The sequence below is a fragment of the Nelusetta ayraudi genome, unplaced genomic scaffold (assembly GCF_046127955.1).
Source record: "Nelusetta ayraudi isolate G7.1 ecotype Tasmania unplaced genomic scaffold, CSIRO-AGI_Nayr_v1 ptg000022l, whole genome shotgun sequence".
In the NCBI taxonomy this organism is placed as follows: Eukaryota; Metazoa; Chordata; class Actinopteri; order Tetraodontiformes; family Monacanthidae; genus Nelusetta; species Nelusetta ayraudi.
This window is the reverse complement of record NW_027466072.1, coordinates 2555981-2575000: the sequence shown is the minus strand read 5'-3', so window position 1 is coordinate 2575000 and position 19020 is coordinate 2555981. Positions and strand designations below refer to the sequence as shown.

The following is a 19020-nucleotide window of genomic DNA, read 5'->3' as shown; positions in this document are numbered from 1 at the left end:
CCTCAGTCATGATGAAGCACAATGAGTGGAGAAATATGATACTAATAATGATTACACAATTCACACACAGTGTATGTTGCCTGACTGTGGGGAGGAAATTATTTAAGAGCCTCATTAAATCGTTTTTCATTGCCTCGGTAATCTTCCTCTTTGTGTGAGGATAATTATATTTATTCGCCCAGCTCGCCGCCAATTATCCCCACCAACACCGCCGCCGCCGTGGTCAGTGCCGTTGATATGGTTGACGCCGATTGACTCGTTGACTCATGTTGAGTCGTTTTGCCTCGGTGAAAGGAGATCCATTGGGACGCCCAGTAGACCCTCTGCATGCGGCTCCCTGCACGCGTTCTAAAAAGAACAGGAGTGACGGCGTGTTTCATTCGTGTTCTGTCGACAGGAAATCGAACGACGGTCGCGATAATCTGCAGACTTCATCATCTCCTCCGCCACTGATGCAAAACAAAGGCAAGTTGCATGTGTGAATACTGAACCTCATCCTACGCCGGAAACAGAGACAAGACCGTCTGGTTGTTTTTCCACTATGCTCACATGGAATGTAAATGACAGAAATAGTGGAAAGATCTTCCTCGGATTAACTTTTGTACAGTGAACAAACGCATCAACTTGTCGCACAAATCCCGACAACAAAAACAACAATGGTTGACAAGGTACTAATCTGTGGCAAATTACACACATTTTTAAAAGCAGATTATTAGATAATATTGAACATATAGCAAAGTGCCGCCGGGTCAACTGAACTTGTTTGCCCATTGCTGGTGTGTCTTACACCCCGACCATCCTGATTGGAGGATAAGCTGCGATAGAAATTTGATGACCAGATGGGTGCATGGATGATGGATTCCCAGAGGTTACTTTTGCAAATTTGTTTGACACTCAATCTGAAGAGTTTTGGTCCGAACATTTCGTATGTCAAAGCTTCGAGGATGCCCAGAATGGAGCCGTCCACCCAAATTTAACTTCCCCAAGATTAATAAATAAATAAAGTAATAATTAAAATTCCTTGGTGAAAGCACTACTTCTACTACTAAAATCAGCTTTTTATCTAGTAAAAAAAATTACAACAAGAATAAAGCAGAAGTGCTGCAGGGACAGGACGGAATCCCAACATTAACTTTTATTTGAGATACATTACTGCTGAACCCCTTCTGAGGACTTGTAAAGCGATGTTTACAGCAGCGTTCAATATCAAATTCTGTTTGATGAGTGGGCTGCGTGTTGGCAGGTGTAATGAGCCCATGGCTTTGGTTTTTGTTGCTGCTGTTGTCGTTATTGTGCAAAGATGAATAACTCACCGCTGGCACGATGGGATGATATTTAATGTCGGCAAGCAGACAAAGGAAATGAAGATCACAATGTTGAGTGAGACGTTTGCTGCAGAAGTGAGAGATATCTGATATATATACATATACCGTAGATAGATAGAGGATAGGAGGATAAAATGTACAACTATCACTTTGTAATGTTGCTGAAGGATGAAGAATGAAGAATGTTGTTGCTGTAGTCTGGACAGAAAGTAACTATTCCACGTGTAAAAATGACTTCACACAGATGAAATGCTTAGAAGCATCAACAGGAACAAACAAGTGCTTTTTCACTCATATGGGAGAAAAACACAGGTGGTTGATAATGGAGCTGAAGTCAGGTTTTGATTGGAAGAGCTGCTTTACTCAGGCGAAGCCTTGTTTATCCACTGGCTTCTGAACTGTGGCCGTATGCTGTTTAATATTCAGCCAATATGTGCCAAAATTATGACATTAAATCCTTGTTACAGGTCGGACTGCGGGTCGTGTTTCAACGGGTCGGATCGGGACGGATCTTAAAAATTGGATACTGTCATGGACCGCATGCATGCACACACGCTCGGAGACCCAGACAATACAGAGCCCCAGCAGCTTCTTACCACGAACCGTTTCCATCTCTAATGCATATTCCATTTCGCTCACTTGACGAGCTAAAGGAGCGGAAGCACCGTCGTTCATTTCCTGTCCTCCATTAAGTCCTGGACGAGTCATTTCCTGCCCCGCCTACCGCCAGCTGGGTGTCTCTCCGGCAAACACGTGGATCCACGTCACATTCAATCCGGGGACACAGTGGAGCGTGCTCCATATGCAAGAAAAGTATTAATGCCGGAGCCTATTATGCGCGGGTGAGCGAATTTGGGGAGGTGGGTGTGTGGGGGGGATTCAAGCGCCCTGGTACGCTGCCAGTCAGACGAGGAGTGGGGTGGGGGGGTGGGGCGTTGAGTAATGGGGGGCGTCCGGCGGTTCACGGCGTGTCGGCCAGGTGCTAACGGTGACAGATGGCGCTGCCAGCGGCGAACACGGCCGATCGGTCAGAGCGCCTTCACTCCCTCCGCCTCCTCGTCATCAGCATCGCCGCCGTCGCCGGCTTGTATCGCCGGCCGCTCTCGGTAATTGCGCGGATGGCGGCGAATCTAACGTCTCTGCCCGGCCGCTCGACTTCGTTGCGGCCTGACACAAGTTTTTTTTTTTCCCCCTTCGTTCTTGTAGTGTGGAGGATCTCCGGCAAACGATGGCCGAGCTGCTCACCGCCGTCTGTCACTGTGTTTACCTCGAAAACTCCAAACACAGACAAACACACGCACACATGCACGCCCGCACAGAGTTGCATGGCTTCGTGCGTCTCTAACTGGGCAAATGTGTTTGAAAATGCCGTCCAATGTTTGGACGAGCTCAGGTCTGTTTGCAGGGTCTGTCCCCAGCGGCTCCCGAGGATCAATCGTGGTGTAAATGTTTCCCCCGCCACTGGAGTTGACATTTGCAGGCACATTCAAATATTAGCATTTGCCTGTACTGGGTTTTAAAGTGTAATAAATAATTAAAAAAAAGACATTCAAGCCAAAGTCGCCATGAACTTCAGATGCTACAGGAATATTCAGACACGGTGGCGCAGTGGTTAGCGTTGCCGCCTCATAGCAAGAAGGTTGTGGGTTCGATTCCGGGCCTGGGACCTTCCTGTGTGGAGTTTGCATGTTCTCCCTGTGTCTGCGTGGGTTCTCTCCGGGTTCTCCGGCTTCCTCCCACACTCCAAAAACATGCATGCGAGGTCAATTGAAGACTCTACATTGTCCGGTTCTTGTGCATGTGAGTGTGAATGGTTGTTTGTCTCAATGTGGCCCTGCGATGAACTGGCGACTTGTCCAGGGTGTCACCCTGCCTTCGCCCTATGACAGATGGGAGAGGCTCCCTGAGCTCGGGAATAAGCGGGTATGGAAGATGAATGAATGGAACTTTTGAGGTTGATGGGTGATTTAATATAATACATCCACTAGCACAAACACTCTGTTTGTGCCTTCCAAATTGATTGATCCAAAACAGACCAATCAGATTTAGCCGCTACCATTGAGGTCAGTTAGTACCAGTGCAATTGGACTCCTGCATCCATCCAAGAAGTACAAAAACAAAAACAGGTCAACACTACTACACAATAAGGGTGCAACACTGACATGGACCAGGTAGTGTTGCAGTCAAGACCTCACCAACCAAAACCAAGACATTATCAAGACGAGACACTGCATGAAAAGCCATGTATCCGGGCCGGAATATTCCTGTAAACTCCTGGATACAGCCCAGATATTCAGGAGTATCCAGGAGTATCCCTGTTGTTACACGGACCGGAATACTCCTGGATACTCCTGGATACATACCAGTTTTGGTGGGGGCCACAGCTATTTGCATTTCACACCATGCATTTCTCTAGAGAGTATAGGGATCGAGACAAGACCGAGTAAAAATGCCTCTGCGTCTGAGACGAGACCAAGACCCTTAAAAAGTGGTCTTCAGGCTAAGACCAGTGTCGTGTTCCACAACACTAGGACCAGGTGCGGGAACACAACTCACATTTAAAGTTTCAACAAACCAGCCAGCTCGAAAGCTTAGATTTATGAAAAAAACAAAAAGACAATGACAACAGGAGAAAGACGACAAAATCTGAGCCAAAATGTTAAAAGAAAAAACGATCAGTTGGTTTCAGAAAGTTTCATGTCAAGATAATTAAAGTCCAGTGAGTCACAGTTAACGCAGCACCTACAACAGGTTGACTAACGTAGTTAAAGATCACTTCACCAGCTCAGCCAAAGACAGAATTGGACTCAACCTGTTGCTACTGCACAGCCAGTTGTCCACCTTCCACCTGGGCACTTCCTGCCTTCCCTGCTGCCGCTGCTGTTTAAGACGCTCACAGTCTCTCTCTCCCCCTCCAGAAAAACCCCACAACACTCAGCTTGTTGTTTTGTTTTCTTTGGTTATTTATTTCTGGTTAATTCTTCCTGTTTGCTATGTTTTCTTTCCTTAAATGTTATTATCTGTTGTGTTGATGTTTTGCATTCGCTAACTTGACTTAAGTGTAAAGATAGTTATTCTCAGCATTTCAGTGTGCTTGGACTTTTCCTCCCTGTGAGACCCTGACTGTGAAGGTCAGCGCAGCGACTCTGCCAGTTTCACACTTTCCCCCAGTCTGCCACCGTCACCCTGGTGGACCAGTTCTCTGGCGTTGCTCCGGCAGCGCTGACACACTTCCCTGGCAGAGGAGTCCAGTCCTGCACGCAGCCGAGCAGCTGCCAACACCTCTCAAACGGTGTCACCTGCCTTTGGCTGCAAATCTGCTGCTGATCCGATTGATCTGATCTGCTGCCCGCCTGCACGCAAACACGCACGGCTGCAACACCGAGAGCCCTGGTGCAGAACACACCTGGAATTATGTAGGAAACAATAAAAGTTGAAAATAACTCAAACAGGATTTATATTTAAATTCTTCAAAATGGCCACCTTTCATAAAGAGCATATTTAGAGTTATTGAACATGTTTGCTGCATAATTTCATATATCTTGCTCAAATATGTGTTGTTTTCAGTATCTAGCTGCAGTTGTAGAAAGAGGTAAAGATAAAAGAAAAAATTGCATGAGAAAGTGTGTCCAAACTGTTGAATGGTAGTGTACGTATGTACGTATGTGTGCACGTGCGTACTGTGTAGGCCCGGCAAAACCGCAACAAGCTGCGTCCATTCACACTTTGACTGACAGCACATTTGGCCAATTAGATGCAGCCAGAAGGCTGAAGAGACAGTGCAGCTGTAAACACATGCAGGTGAACCGAGAGAGAGGTTGATGTGATGGCTTTTTAAAATAAATAAATAAATACATGCTCTCTCAAGTCATAAAGAAAACATATTGCCATTCTACCAGCGGTTCATTGCTCATTTACAGAGAGGTGGCTTTCTATAGCGTGTTGCCGCCGATGGGAATAACGATTCCTTTTTTTTTCAGTGTCTGCATCATCAGCCGTCATTCTGGGGTCGACATTAGCATCAAAGCAAAAGCATGAAGGCATTAACGTAAAGTATCTCACGGCATTTCTGTCTTTGCCGCGAGTCCGATCAACATAGCCGCATCCATCATGTTAATGACTTCAATCGTTACTTTAAAAACCATCAAGGGCCCTGAAAAATAAATGAAGACAGTGCTGAGTTAAAGGGGGCCCTATTATAGCCATTTCAAGATTTAATAAATCATTTAAAAAAACAAACAAAAAAAAAAACAAACACCTTAAACCCACAAAACAAGCAATTTGTTTTACTCAACCTGAAGATGATGCAAAGGCATTTAAAAAAGAAAACTAGCCTGTAGGGGCGTTACTGTGATAATCAGCTCCACTTGCGACAAACGAAAAACCCAAACGGCACATTTCAGCTCAGTAGCACGGATGAAGTCAGCCGATCTAGAAACACGCAAGTTGTCATTTTTCATAATTGGTGAGCTAATTGGCATGCCAGTAACGCAAAAATACATCAAAGAGCTGCAAAAGTCATTTTTTCATCATAGCGCCTCTCTAATGACTGTGTGGGCGCAACAAAAGCATCTTTGGTTCAACTTTATCACACTTCCGAATGAGAGAAAATGTTTTCAAAAACTGATAACAACAGCCCCATTAGATGCACAGTGAACTGTGTCTCTGTCCTGTCAGTGAACGCCACACAAATGAGAAAAGGCCGTCTCCTTCTCCTGTTTCTCGCTCTGCTTGTCATAAAGTGAAACTGCTAAAATCTGCAGGTGAGGAAACCAAACCTTTGTGATGTCACAACACACTCATTCAGGTGTTGGCTCCACCCCCTCCGACACTGCCGTTTTTTTGGTCTCCTTTCAAAACAGGTGGGACATCCAACACAGTTCAGTCCTGTCAGGAAGTTGAAACCTTGCATTTTAACAGGAAGTTGGAAACAGAGGGCTAAATATGCTGGGTTTTTTGGTTGTTTTTTTTTTATATCTAGAGCGGGTGGTGTTACATAATTAAACACTGAGGCACTGCGGGAAGAAAAATTAAATAATTTTGAATAAAACTTTTATCGTCTGTGTGCAGGAATTTCCTTTAAACAATCTAATAATTTCAACAAAAACATTGCAGCCAGTAGTAAAACCATTTGGAATGTTCTACCGTAGTGCCAGACTGCATTGCTCCCCCGTGTGTAACACAACTGTTGCCAAGAGTGGTCACAAAAGCCCTTAGCGCTACTTCAACTGGCCTGTAGCTCCCACCCTCTGTCCCCTCAGACAATCCTGATTGGTCCTGGTTGGAATGTTAGTAGCCCAACCACAAAGGTGGCAGCGTGTAAAATTCTGCCATATAGTGGTCAAATTTTAGATTGCAGCGCTCTTTCGCTCACCCTCCCTCTCCTGAGCTTGCCAGTGAACTACTGTGGCCTGCGCACACAAACCTGGTCCCTCGAGCTTTCAGTTTCTCCGGTTAAGATTCACAAGCGGAAGAAATTCCTAAACTGCCATATGTGCAGGACAGTCCTGCTCTCGGCACCTGCCATTGAGGTTGTTTTTGTATATTAGTTTAAAAGATATAAAATGCCTGTCCTATTTAATAATGATGAAAGAGTTTTTATGCAACAGTAACTTGCTCACCATCTCATATCAATCAAATTGACATTGGACAAAATGAGTATTTACGCGACCGTGTTCAGCTATTACGCCCAATTGGTTAACCGGTTTGCAGCTGCTGCTCTGGTTCAGTTGCATGTATTGATGATGACAGGACTATTATGATCATTATGGGATGTGCGACTGCTCAAAAAAAAGGAAAAACCCTTCCCCTGCCGCACCCCCTCTTTTTTTTTTTTTATTAGTGTCTCTCCTCATGTGTTACCTCACATTAAATATTCAATAGTTCTACCTCTTGAGATATCAATAATAAATAAGCAAAACTCTAGTTTTTGTTTTGAGATGGAGCACCATGCAGGCTTGGAGAGGAAACACATCTACATAAATTTGTGATTTCCAATCTTCCTAGAATCCAGGGATACTTACAAGACGCCAACATTATTTCCGACAATCTTCAGACCTCAAAGCAACACAATGCAGTTCATCTTATTCCTGTTGTTCTAAGTACGGTTTCAGATGATGTTTCTGATTGATCGACTTGCCGTGGGTGGATTGGCAGCCCTGGCATTGACACAGTGGCCCCAACTGGCCTGGTACAGCAGAAAACATCTGCTTCAGTCTCTTTCCCACTACTAGAATGCGCGCGGAGACACACAAACACACACGCGCAAACACACTAACGCGCACGCTCACACACGCACATGGCATGAGGTGCTGTTTAAAGCCTCAGTATATAAAATTTAGAGATCTCTTCACGTATTAACTGGAACGGAAACTACAGTCGAGTGAATTAGGCTAAAAAAAATGCTGAGTTTTTCCGCGGTGGATATAAGCTCCTCCTCTAGGATGTAGCGGCATCAACCAAGGAACATGTTTACCAAAACTGTGTGCTTCTATGAGATCTTTTAAGTGTCTTCGGCGTCGACTGCCAATTGTTCAGGTGGCCATTTTGAATGTTAATGTCAATAATTAATTTCTTGTTGAAGAGTTTTTTGGTCAACCTTTCTTGGATACCCCAGCACCATCCAAGGAGACATCTGTACCATGTATTGACAGGCTTTTATCCACCACTGTACAATTTTTCCAACATTATTTTCCCCGGGCTAATGTTTTAGTTTTAGACAAAGTCACATAAAAGAAACACCTGTTGGGTTTCTATTCATTTGGGAGTATTTTATATATTTGCTTGTAAGGACGCAGCCATAGCACAGCGCTGCAGCTGCCCACAATACAGATATGCTCTGGGTTTCTGAATCCACCTTGACATCACAGCCAGTACGTGTAAAAAAAAAAAAGAGACGGAAATCACGTGGGACATCAGAAACGGACAGTAGCATTGAAATTGTTTGCCGTGTGCTTTTTGACCACTAGATGGTAGCGAGTCTTCCACACTGGACCTTTAAACCACCCTACTGCCGGTCTTCCTGCTCCGCCAGCGCTGGAGAAGGTTGCTCCGCTCAAAGGCTCACATGACAAGGCTGTTAAAATATTTAAGAGTTACGGGAAAAAAAAAACAGACACACACACACACAAACACTTGGGTGTTGCAGAGCTGGCTACACTTGTAGTGTGTCTCCCAGAAGTAGCAGGGGAACTTAATAAAGCGTTAGATGTTTGCAGCCTCCAGTGGTCCAGTTATTTTTTTATTTATTTCAAACATTTCTGGAGCAAAATGTTGCAGAGGAAGATGAAGCCAACAATAATGTTTCTGTGTGCAGGGGTCCTGTGGAGGAGGAGGAGGAGGAGGGCAGACAGGGAGGCGGCGGGTGGTGAAGGTGGTGGAGGAATCCGACTGACGCCGAGAGCAGCACGCTGACCCCGATTAAAGACCTCCCTGAACTCACTGGGACCACTGATAAGACCAGTGCGCTGTGGGCCATGTGTGTGCTCTGTGTGTGCGTGTGTGTGTGTGTGTGTGTGTGTGTCTCGACACCAGCTCTCACATGCTGACCTGGCACCACAACCACAGACACTTTGAAGTTGGCAGTGTTGCCACTGTAATCACCCCCCCCCCCCCCTCCCACACACACACACACACACACACACACAACTGAACAAACCCTTGTCTTATGCACACACACACACACACACACACACACACACACACACACAACTGAACAAACCCTTGTCTTATGCACACACACACACACACACACACACACACACACACACACACAACTGAACAAACCCTTGTCTTATGCACACACACACACACACACCCACAAACACACATGCACAGCCACAGGGGAGACTTAACACCGGCAACCAGCTGGGACTTAACATGTGCAGCTAAAATACACACACACACACACACACACACACACACACTCACGACAACAACAACCCCTCAGACCTTCAGCCCCCCCTTTGTTTTTGATTTTTATGGCATTTTTTGCAGCTTTTATGTCTATGTGTGTGTGTGTGTGTGTGTGTGTGTGTGTGTGTGTGTGTTTGTGTGCGTTTCGCTTAAAGTTCTTAGAGTGTCTCAGCTCAGCCTTGGAGCATCTCAAGGCGCTCAATCATTCAATTCTGGCCTCCTGGCACTGCGACCAGCCGCTGCTGCTGCTCCCTCAACGTGTCTCAGAATTCAGCTGCAACTCAGCTGAGTCCATTTGGAGACTTTGCCACAGCAGGTGCACAGGCACAAAATCTTGAAATACAAAACTTATGAGTCATCCTCAACTTCTCCTTCTTCTCCTTTTTGTGCGTCAACGCAGCAGATGCTCACTTGTTGAATTGTAGGATTATTACGTTCTCTCATTGGACAGGAGGGAAAACGATATTTTGCCTCTAAGCAGCGCTCACACCTTTGCATTTCCTTTGCGGCCAATCGTCTAAGTGAATTTCAAAACTTCACCGCCCTGTTTGTTCATGGTCTCAAATTGCCCTCACATTAAAGTCACCTGCAAGATGCTGCCACTGCTGGTCAGCGATGGCCATCTGGCAGGTTTGGACTGGAAACAGAGACAGTTTGGAGGAACCAAGACAGTGGGTGGGCTGACTGGCTGACAACACTGACTGTCAGCCGACTGGGTGAATAAACTACCGCGGCGGTCAGTTAATTTGCAGCTCACCTGTGCTGGTCTGTAACCTGCTGCTATGCACCGACACCCCCGAATGTTTGGAAATCTACTCTGAATGATATAAATGTTGTTGTTTTCCAATCCTCGCCAAGTGATTTTCTCCCTTGGAGCCACACAAGTCACCTGCTTTATTTCTGCTTCCTACTCATTAACAGTTAATGTGTGAAATGTCCCTTGAATTATGCATGATTTCTAACGATAATTAGTCTCTCTAGCCTTTCCTTGAACTCTCCACAACTCTCTGAAAAGTCTGTCCTTTAATCCGCTGGTCTCCTCCACTTTTCATACAATGAAAATCTTTCTGTGACATCACAAAGGGCCTACATACACTCCTTGCATCTTAGTGAAAACACCCCAGCTGGGAAGTGTTGCTGCGGGAGGCAAAGGTTCTGGAGCACCTTTCTAAACTCACTGCCTCAACCTCCATTTTATTTAAATGAGATTCTATACCGATTTATACGCTTTTGTACATATACATGCAGGAGGTATCGCTGCCAGGGGACCATTTGTTCAGATGATTCACTGACAGGGTTTAGGGTTGAGGTCACTACACACCGTGTGTAGTGACCACACAATGCGTCACAAATAAACAACACTAAAGTGTGGATATTTATCATCAATATATGATATTTATAATAATTCTGCGTCAAGAACGTTCAGGCCTGCTCTGCGACAGCGCAGCAAAATAACTGCAGGCTGCCAGCAATCACGTTGATGGAGGCGTCCTCGATCTTTGTCTCTCCTCATACAAGAACTTTATAATATTACATTCTGAACGTAGTTTCAGATGTCAGTGGGACTGAGTCTGAGGAAGAGGTGGACAAATTACCGGGAGCCTGTTAATCCCTTAGAAGCACCTGGAACTTTGAGGCGAATTGCGTCTGATTCTTTCACGGCATTGCAAATGAAGTAAAAAAAAATAATCAAACTTGAAGCAAAAACAAAATAAGTTTGTTTCTTGCAATGAGAAAATCGGTGCTGAAACTAAACTAAATGAAATGTTCACCCCCATAAAATGTCACCCATTATGTAATGCAAGTTGAATGCTATGAGGCTTGAATGATGTATTTGTTTGGGCTGTCAAACTGAAGTGACCGTCAACACCGACAGACGTTGGCCGCGTGTCATTGCTGCGCAACGGTAGCTTAGCAGCAGCGACTCCGTGGTAAACGGGCGTCAAACGGGGCGCCACCGTCACCACAGTCGCCAGCTGACTAATTCTTTCTCATTTGCGTCCAAGACTAAAGTTGTTGAGGAGGTTCCTGATCAAATAGAAAGCTACTTAGGGTATTAAAGTGGGGCAGGGGAGGGGGTTTCTGGGAACTTTTACTACTCCGGATTAAAAAACCAGTTCACTTAATCTCACTGTGGGAATCCTAACACACTGATTAACCTCTCCTTGAACAACCCCCCCCCCAAAAAAAAATAAATCCAACCCAGCTTTATTCACTTTGTGGAAAGTTGATGGGGTTCAGTACGACTTGCTGCTTCAATAACATTGATTGACGATTTTATTTTAATTGTCGTTCCCCGACACTGATTGTTCATCATTCGTTCAGATTTTGCCGGCTAATTTGGCATCAAGTGGTTATTCACTGCAAATAATAGCGATCGTCGCCAGCACAATGAAAAATTTTGGTCAATATCTAAATAAGTTAGGCAGCTAAATTGTCTCTTTGTTTCGCTTCCAGCCTGGGTTGCCAGATATGCAAATTCCAGGCGTTGTTTTGGCCGGCAGGCGCATAATCTTGTTAGGAACAATTAACGTGGTTGCATTGTTGAGTTTAAACTCAATCCCTCGCACACACAAGCCTTCAAAAATCAGCAGCTGGCGCCGCAAAAAAACCAACCGGCTCCAACAAACTGTCAGCGAGGACCGGCGCTCCTGCACCGGAGCTGGAGCCTGACTGGCAAAGTCATCCGCGGGAACAGTGGGACGCTTCGAAATGGAGAAATAAACAGAGCTTGTTTGTTTTTTTCCCATCGCCGTTTTGTTTTTATTTTTTGGGTTACTTATCCCCCCTGTGCCTATGAATGGTTGGCGATTAGCAGAAAGAGTGTTTAGACACTCGGAGTTTCTGGTATCCCACCTCGCTCTTGTCCTCCTCGTGGCTCAAGTGACAATAAAAAATAAAAAAAATAAAAAAAAGCTAACCATTCACATGAAAAAAAAAACCACACAGAAGCAGCCGCCAGTGACTTGTCAGGGCCCCCGCCATTATCCATGCAGACGGCACGCTGCGGTAAATTGCACACCTATCGATGCTTGTTGCTCTGCGAGGAGAGCGGAGCCTCGAATGAGGCAGCGAGCCCCAACACATGTTAGCACTTCATACGAATCGGCCACGCTGTCTGGCAAAGTTTGAGAAGATCTTTTACAACGACGAGTCGACTTTGGCGAGGAAGAGAAGAAATTACAATAATGCGGCTGTGCGTGTGTGCAGGTGTGTGTCTTGTAAAAGTGGAGGAACAGGAACAAACAAACGAAATAATAAATAAATAAAAGAGTGGCTGGAGTCAGGCGCTGTACATTCACTGAGGTTCCACGCTGCGCCATGCAACCTCTGGACTGGATCTATCGGCCGGGAACAGCGAGGCCTCGCTCATGTGAGTGTGGCTAATTCAACGCGACGTCTTTCTAATGGGTAGCGCGAGTTGCAGCGAGGAAACCAAATGCAAGGAGTGCGCCGACATCCTTGCAAATGAAGCTGCGGTGCCAAACCGTTGATCCGTGGCGGCCGCGGAAGTGAGATCCTCGGGTAAAAATCTGCAGGGGGCGGAGACCCGCACACCTGCAGCCATTCACTGGAGTGCTGCTGATTACGAGTTAAGATAGAGAGCACTCACGGGCGACATTGTTTAAAAACAATCTTCAGAAACATTTGAAAAGCGCTGTACATATAACTTAGCTCTATAAGATTTAATGAAATACTGATTTTGCTATGTGCAGAGCCGGCAGCAGCTTTCCCTCAGAATGTCTGACCCCAGTAGCAATAGCTGCTTTTGCCAGGCTAATACCGATCCCAATAAACTCAAACTCAAACAAACTCAACTGCACGCTCAGTGGGCCACAGCAGGTTTCCTGATGATCAGGAATCCGGCGCCATCATCTTCCCCACAGATCGTGGAGGCTTTGGGTCAGTTCAAACACAGATCACACCACAGGACACACCACCTTCTGAACAATCTCACAACTATCATGCCATCTGGCCTTTGCTGAGTTTGCCCAGGATGACAGACACCGGCCTGGAAATCAGATGGATTATCTTGTGGCGAGTCCATCAATCGGCGCTCAGCGGGGATCAGCACCGCTTGTGTGTAGGACTGAGCACCAAATGAAAGCTCTTTCGGAGCTGAATTTTGATACACAAAAAGAGTCAATCTTAATAAAAATAAAGCAAGATGCAACATTTGTGAGATTAGCAGCCAAGGACGGGAAGCCGACAAGTTTGATTTAGAGGAAATCCGGATTTAAATCACCAATAAACAGCAAATTGCTTTCAAAATATCTGACATAAAAAAAAGTTTTGTTCTGGAACCGGTCTTGTGGAATTGGCATTGTCTCAAAACATTTTGAATGGTACCCTGCCTTACTTGTGGGTCGGCAATTGGGCAACTTGTTGAACATTGAAACAACCGGAATGTATTGATTAGTTAACAGGAAAACCAGCATCAGCGTATCATTCATATCTTCTCCTTTGGGTCTGTTCCCTTCAGGCGACACCACAGCCAATCATCTGCCTCCATCTCGCCCTCTCGTCCTCAGCATCTTCTTCTCTTACACTACCTGACTTCACCTCCTCTTTCACTCCACCCGTGAATCTCCTCTTTGCTCTTCCTCCAGGCCTCCTGTCTGCCACTTCCAACCTCATCCTCCTTCTACCCAGATAGTCACTCACTGGTTTCACCTCCCAAACAGCTACCATGCATCATCCCCGTGATGTCCTCATCCCTGATCTGTCCATCCTGGTCACTGCCAAAGAGAAGCGAGACATTTCCATCATCTCTACTATTCTGTCTCTTCTTCCACGGTGCGTTAATTGCCTCTGAAGAGTGGGATGTTTCTGTTCAACAACTAAATGAGGTACATACTTTGTAATTAATGATTAATATAAGGAAAAAGCCACAATAATTAAACAGGCGCAACCAAAATAAGTGGACAATCAGAATGGTTCTTTTCAGAAAGGAGCAAGATGTAGATTTTTTTTTCTGCCATAATTAACAAACCGATGGAAGCCCATTTCAGCCGGTAAAAATGAAATATAATTAATTAAAAGTCATAATTACAGGACCGAAAAATGAAACACAAGATGGCATTTTGAATGTCTTAAATGTGCAAGTAAACAGTGTAGTTACCAGGATACTTCAGATATAAGTCACGTTTTGAAATAAGTTGCTGCATGAGGCCAAACCCACTAAATAAAAATAGCCTTGTTGTTTCTGCTTCTAAATCAGACTCTTTTAAAGGTACGTTTAAAGGAACATTTTTTTATCTACTCTGAGGCCACGTTCAAAATAGCCCTTGTTGTCCGTAAAGTCGACATTTGCATCAAAATTATTCAGAGAAATCATACATAGGACTGCATCCTGAAACAACGTTTTCAGGTTTTTTGATAACTGTGCATTTTTCAGTCAGTCATCATCGCCACTGTGAAGCTTCGAAGACGTTCAAGCACATCACAATTTTGCCCCCTTTATCTTTTATTTTGTAACTCTGAAATATGTACGGTTCATTTTCCAACCATCCGATCTCAGACACTCCTCACGCACCAAACTTCACTTCTGTTCGCACATTAAAGAAATGAGTCAACTTCAAACCAACGCTGCCGCACCAGAGACGAACATGCAGAATATTTTTGACGTACGTCTCTGGCTACATTCACAGCGACACAAGCATCAGACATGCAGATGCTCCCTCTCGCACTTGCTGGCAAGTTGAAAACATTATTTTTCTCAGCCGACTTTGGACTGTTTGAACGCTCTCTAACTGCAGGCAATATTTTCTATGAACACACAGTGTAGATCGATGAACCTTTTACACGGTCAACAGGGAATGTTAATTGAGACCTTTGGGTCGAGGAGTTAATGGTGGAAATCCTAGGTGGATACTAATGTGTTCCTGAGGAGGTTATTTTCACAGTCACTGTACACTGCTGTCTTCTAACCGGAAGCAGATCCAGGTGGCGCTAAAGAGATGCCTCAGGGCCTGATTTCAACCTCTGTGAAAACCAATCGGAAAAGCCTAGTTGTGATCTTAATTGGTTTATTCCATCGGGGGGCAAATTTATCGGCAATCACTGGTATTACACCGCCAATAGTGATTAATATTACTGTAATTAATAATAATATAATAATAATTAATAGTGACAAGCATACAAGTGTTTAAACTTCACATATTCCTGCTGCGTTTGCGTCTGCCGACAGCTGCCAGCATCATTCAGACAAGCAGGTTTATTCGAGTCACGTTCTCGCTGTCTTTCACACGTCCATTCAGTTCATACAATCAAAAAAGGGTAGAATTACCAGTTTTCCTGTCACGCAAAACCTTGAAATGCTAAAGATGTTTACATTTGATAAAATTGTAATATCTCGCTGACACTATAATGACTACTCTGAACGCTACACTGTCGTGTCGAGGATTCTGAGAAAGCTGATGAAGTGCTTGTTTAATGAAATAGAGGAGAGAGAATGAAAAAGACGGTTTGACTGGAAATGGTAGTAAAGTCTTGGAGGTGGCGCTACTAATGAAGAAGTTTGTGTTTTTCTGCTTTCATTCGTAGTTCAACAGCATTTTTCCAGCCACCTGAACAGTCTGTGGACAGGAGAGGAGTGCACGCAAGAAAGGCTGGAGTTTTTTTTTTTTTTGTGTGTGTGTTTGTTCCGCAGCAACAAACATTGGTTCGGCAAAACGTGTTGTGCATTAAAAATAACACATTATTGCGAACATCCGCTGACAGTCTCACATTTGAAAAGACATGGACTAAGCTGAGCCGCTCCTGTCATCCAGCGTGACTAACAGGCTTTGACACGGTGAGGATGGGACGAGGTCCCAGGTCGACGGAACACATTGTGTCTGTCTGACCCCTCACCACACACACACACACACACACACAGGTGTGTGGGAGGAAATCAAGTGAACGTTCTCACTCTCTCCCAGCAGGAACTCACAGCAGCAGCAGGAATAGTCAGTCGTGTGTTTGCTCCCGTTTGGCGCGGAGCCGTTCACAGATCTGCCTGTTTGTATGAGTTTAGATGTTGGCAAGCGAAAGCTGGACAGATCCTAACACACAAATTTAAACACACACACACACACACACACACACACACACACACACACACACACACACACGGCATAGCACATATCCCCCCAAGCGACACAGAACACACACACACCTCATTGTCACCTTTGACTTTCTCCCCTCACTATCTGCTCTGCATTGAGCAGGCGACAGCTTGCACTAATTCAAGGTAATCGGATGACTCTCCCTGTGTCTCAGTAATCCGAGACGCACAGGCTGCCGCTGCCGCTGCTGCTGCCGCTGCTGCTGCCGCTGCTGCTGCCGGTCATGGTAACCAGCTTTGGCCGGGACCTCTTCTCCTTCCCGGAGACAGAAAAGTACAAAGCGCTCACTGTGGTGGTAGCGTCACAGCGACTTGTTGAAAATTAAACAATATAACAAACCAACCAACAAACATACAACGACAAAAGGCCGTGTAGTTGTCTCTGATTCCACATCGTAGTGGCAGTTTGCGCTGTGGAAGGTTTCAGCACCGCGGACAGCGACACGTCCAGCGACCCAAGTCTCTTTTTTTCGACCCCTCGCCCGGTGCGTGTCGTCAGCCTCCGTCTGCTCTCTCTCTCTCGTGCGCGCACGCACGCACGCACACGCACACACACACACACACACACACAGCTTCTCTGTTGTAGCAACAGGAACAGCTTCGCCACCCCCTCATCCTCCACCCTCCCCAACACCTCCAGCACTCTGCATGCAAACTTCTTCTTCCCCGAGGAAAGAGAGCCAGAGACCCACGGCGGAAATCAAACGCCGGTCCGGTGAGAAAGAAGAAGGTTGGAATGCTCACCGCGTTATCCCCGTCGAATCCATGTGCAGTGCGTGTACTTTCCCCCCTTCTTCTTCCTCTTCTTCTCTTCTTCTTCTTTTTCACCCCTCCACAACTGTTGCCGTCAGCCCGATGTGAAAATCCAAAGTATCATCCACACAGCTCATCCGCACGCCCGTCCGCCGACCCCGCTCTTTGAGGGGGAAGAGGGGAGCGGGAAATGTCGTCCCCTCCGCGTCCCCCACTCTCAGTCAAGACGTGAAAAGAGGAGGGAGAGAGAGAAAAACGACGGGGGTTGTATATGTGTTTCACCCCCTCCAAACAGCTCCCAGTCAGCGGTGCTCACCGGGGAACAACACACAGTCCTGTACCGGCGAAAGTCTCCACTGGAAGAGGAGGAGGAGGAGGAGGAGGAGGAGGAGGAGGAGGAGCAGCGGCGGCGGCTCCTCGGTCTGTCTGTCGGACGGTGGATCTCTTCTGGTGCGCTTTCCCCACCGAGGGGAGGGGGAGGAGGGGGTGAGAGAGGCAACGAGAGAGGGAGAGAGGGAGGAAGAGGCGTTGCGGAGTCAGTAGTTGTGGGTGGTGGTGGTGGTCGTGGGGGGAGTTGCGGGGAGGGTGGGGGGGGGGGGTTAGCAGACGCGCATTTACCGCAGGAGCAGCAGGCAGCCGCGACCATCGGTGCGCCGCCGTAATCCAATTATGTCCACGGCGGAGACTATAGGCGCATGATGCAGGGATTACCGGGTGAAGGCTCCGCTCCTGTTCCGATCCGGTTCTGCTGGGCTCGGCTCGGGTGTCTGCGCCCCATGGCGGAGTAGGAAGAGCGTCAGGGGAGCCGCCAACAGCAGACTGCATGCAACTCATGCCACTTAAAAAAAATAAATACAAAAATTAAAAAAAGTTTGGCTGTTAAAGGACCAGTGTGTCATAGTCTGTGGCGTAAAAAGTATTATTATTATCATTATTATCATTATTATTATTATTATTATTATTATTATTAGTAGTAGTAGTAGTAGTAGTAGTAGTAGTAGTAGTAGTAGTAGTATTGCTGGGCATTCCATGGCAGTTTGGAGTTTGGAGTGGGGTGTAAATAATGTGGGGTGCTTATTTTTGCATTGATGTCTTGCATGTCTCTTCAAAAACTGTTGCCATCCATACATCCATCTGTCCATCCATCCACCCCGAACAAGTGACCAGGCAATCAATATCAATATTAAATTTAAACAACTTCATTTATATCTGACAAAAGAATGTAACACAAAGTTCAATACTAAAACCACCAAGAGAGGAAAACGACCTGCTCACACACACACACACTTGCACACATTCAAATGACGTAAGTATATTCACACCCATCCGTTCATACAAAATATCCAAAATTAGCCTATGCAAGGCTGAGCACTGAGTGAACAGGTCAGGAAACGCTGTTTGTTTTTTATTTTTTATACAGCTCAGCCCATGATCGACTGAGTACGACAGAAGCCCACATCACTGTTGTAGAACCTTGGTGCAGAGCCCCGACCATCCTGGCTGTGAGTGATATTCAAAGGCACTTTAGAGTTGCCTGTCACTCTATGTTTATGTCTCTGTACTGTGCGAGGAAGTTGGAGGTACCTGATACCTGGGGAGAACCTCACAGACACTGGGAGAACATGCAAGCCCCACGTAGAAAAGTCAAGTTTGTGACTGACCTACAGTCTTTTTGCTGTGAGTTGACAGTGATAACCACTGCAGAGCTGTGACACTCACAAAAAAAAAAACCATCCCCTTTTATATTCGTATTTATGAACAAAAGCACCGTTGTAATAAAATAAGTTTACATAGTGCTTCTCATTCGCGGAGACATATCTTGAAATGCTCTGTGGGAAAAAGAAAAGGGGGATACAAAGAAAGGAAACAAAAGGATCTAAGATTAGGAGGGAGGTGGGCCTCAGTAGGTGGCTTAGTTAG

The 19020-nt window shown here is 45.7% G+C and overlaps 1 protein-coding gene across 1 annotated transcript in view; it reads right to left on the bottom strand.

The window, feature by feature from the left end:
* LOC142889383 (protocadherin-15-like) overlaps positions 1-17644 on the bottom strand; it is a 144249-nt gene extending 126605 nt beyond the window's left edge. Inside the window, exon 1 of the mRNA XM_076028094.1 lies at positions 17092-17644. The gene's annotated coding sequence lies outside the window, so the exon portion shown is untranslated. The remainder of the gene's footprint in view (positions 1-17091) is intronic.
* Between the last annotated feature and the right edge of the window lie 1376 nt (positions 17645-19020).